This window comes from Pteropus vampyrus, unplaced genomic scaffold (genome assembly GCF_000151845.1).
Source record: "Pteropus vampyrus isolate Shadow unplaced genomic scaffold, Pvam_2.0 Scaffold255, whole genome shotgun sequence".
NCBI lineage: Eukaryota > Metazoa > Chordata > Mammalia > Chiroptera > Pteropodidae > Pteropus > Pteropus vampyrus.
The window spans coordinates 683,796-686,870 of record NW_011889036.1 but is presented as its reverse complement, the minus strand read 5'-3'; positions in this window follow the sequence as shown (position 1 = coordinate 686,870).

Below are 3,075 nucleotides of genomic sequence, written 5' to 3'. Positions count from 1 at the left end.
AAAAATAAAAGGACACTAGAGGCTATTAAAGCCCTGATATCTACAGCTAGAGTACACAGTACTCTATTCAAGATATCATACAACTTCACAGTAAAGGTTTATTTACTGCAAATCTTATTGTGAAAATTCACAAGTATGTAGAAATGAAAACACTCTTGGACAACCACTGGGTTAAAGAGGAAATTGAAAGGGAATATAAAAAATATCTTGAGACGGGAACTTCCAGTCAAGATGGCAGAGTAGGTAAAGGCTATGCTTGACTACTCTCATGGCCATATCAAAATTACAACTAAACTATAGAACAACCATCATTGAGAATCGCCTGAAGTCTAGCTTAACAGAAGTGCTATTACTAAGGACACACAGAAGAAGCCATGTTGAGCCTGGTAGAAGGGGCAGGGCCTTGGACCAGGCTGGTCCCACATTCACACTTGACAGTTAAAAATCAAGAGCGATATCTCTGTTTTGGAGGTTCCCCCTTGAAAAATGAGGGGTCCCGGCCCCACACAAGGCTCCCTAGCCCAGGGTTCTAGTGCCAGGAAGAGAAGTCCCCACAACTTCTGGCAGTGAAAACCAGCAGAAATTGTGGCTTAGTGAGAGGAGGGTGACTGGAGTCCCAAGTGTTGCTCTTAAAGGGCCCATACACAGACTTACTTGCTGATGGAGTCATTCACTATGAGCTCCGGCACTGGGGCAGCAGCTCGATAGTTGCTGCGGATATATGGGAAGGAACTGAATTGTCTGGCTTCAGGGCAAGGGCTGGAGGGGCAGCTTCCTCTCAGTCAGAAATGCTGGTAGAATCCATTGCTCCTTTGTTATGCCTTCCCCCTAACCCAGCATGTAGTTGCAGGCAGCTGCCATATCTGAGTCTCCATTAACCTGGCTAACACCCTTTGCCTCGTACTTGTGATTCCCTGAGACCCCTGCACCACCTAACTTGCCATGCCACCCAAGTTGCTTCCAGTGGCTTTTCTATACAAACATCCTGTTTTGGTTCATGTCATGGACTTTCCTAAAATCTCTCAAAGGTTTACAAACCCCCCAAACAAGCAGCATCTGGACTTGGCATGCTCATTCCTTTTGCTAAGCAGCCCCGAGTTCAATACTAGCGGCAGCCAGCCTCAGTTCACAGCTTAGCTTCTCCCAGGCACTTGCAAGTCTAGCACATGTAGCAACCATCTGTAGATCACTTTGTAGCTCATACCAAGTGGCTCTGTGCAGATGTAGGGAGTGGCTGAAGTTGACCTGCACCAGGGCCCATCCCAAGAGGCCCCAGAACCAACACATCCAGTAGCCAGCTTCAGACTACACCAGAGCACTACAAAACCATTTCCACAAATGACACACCTAAAGGGCCGATTCAGCAGGCACTAGAATCCTGCCAAAGTGAATCCTACTCTATAGCGTCAGCCACTGTTCAACAGCTCCTCCACTGTTATCAAGGCCAGTTCTCATGACCAATCTGCCTGAAGATCAATTCTTTCTATTGATGTGCCAATAGCAATCAAGTCTCACCTACAACAGAAGGGCACACACAACGCCACAAGGGACACACCTGGAGCACCTGGCTCAGGTGATCAGGGAGACTGCATTTCTGGGCCCCACAGGACACCTACTACATTAAAGCCACTCTACCAAGACCAGGAGTTGTACACAATCTACCTAATACATAGAAATGAACACAAGAGGCAGCCAAAATGAGACAAACATGTCCCAAATGAAAGTATAGAACAAAACTCCAGAAGAAGAACTAAACAAAATGGAGACAACAAATCTACCAGATGCAGAATTCAAAACACTGGTTATAGGATCCCAAGAGGAAAAATAGATGATCTCAGTGAGGACTTCAACAAAGAGATAGGAAACATAAGGAAGACCCAGTCAGAAATGAAGAATACAATAACTGAAATGAATACATTAGATAAAAATCAATAGAATATTAGATGAAGCAGAGGATCAAATCATGGATTTGGAAGACAAGGTAGCAGAACAGCAAAAAGAAAAAAGTATCCAAAAAAGGAGGATAGTTTAGGGATCTCTGGAACAACATTAAGCATACCAATATTCGCATCATAGGGGTACCAGAAGGAAAAGAGAGTGACCAAAGGATTGAAAACCTATCTGAAGAAATAATGGTGGAAGACTTCCCTCTCCTCGTGAAGGAAATAGACATACAAGTCCAGGAAGTGCAGAGATACCCCAACAAGATGAACCCAAAGAGGCTAATACCAAAACACATAATTAAAATGCCAAAGGTTAAAGACAAAGAGAATTCTAAAAACAGCAAGAGAAAACCAGTTACCTGCAAGGGAGCTCCCATAAGACTGTCAGCTGATTTCTCAGCAGAAGTTTTGCAGGCCAGAAGGGATTAGCACAAAATATTCAAAGTGGAGAAAAGCAAGGACCTTAAAACCATGATTACTCTACCCAACAAAGCTATTATTTAGAATCGAAGAATAGATAAAGAACTTCCCAGCAAAAAAAAAAAAAAAAAAAGCTGAAGAGTTCATCACCACCAAAACGGTATTACACAAAATGTTAAAGGGACTTCTTTAAGAAGGAGAAAAGCAAAAATAAAGATATAAATACTAAAAAGGCAATAACTACATACTTATCAATAATTACTTTAAATGTAAATATATTAAATGCTCCAATCAAAAACCATAGGGTGGCTGAATGAATAAGAAAATAAGACCCATATATATGCTGCCTACAAGAGACCTACTTCAGATCAAAACACGCATACCGACTGAAAGTAAAGAGATGGAAAAAGATATTTTATGAAAAATGGAAACAAAAGTCTGGGGTAGCAATACTTCTGTCAGACAAAATAGACTTTAAAACAAAAGTTATAACAGGATCCAAAGAAAGATCCAGTAATCTCACTTCTGGGTATTTATTTGAAAAAACCCAAAACACTACTTTGAAGAGACATGTTCATCCATGTTTACTGCAGCATTATTTACAGTAGTCAAGGTATGGAAGCAACCTTGGTGTGCATTGATAGACAAATGGATAAAGAAGAGGTGGTATATATATGAAATTGAATATTAGTCATAAAAAGAATGAAATCTC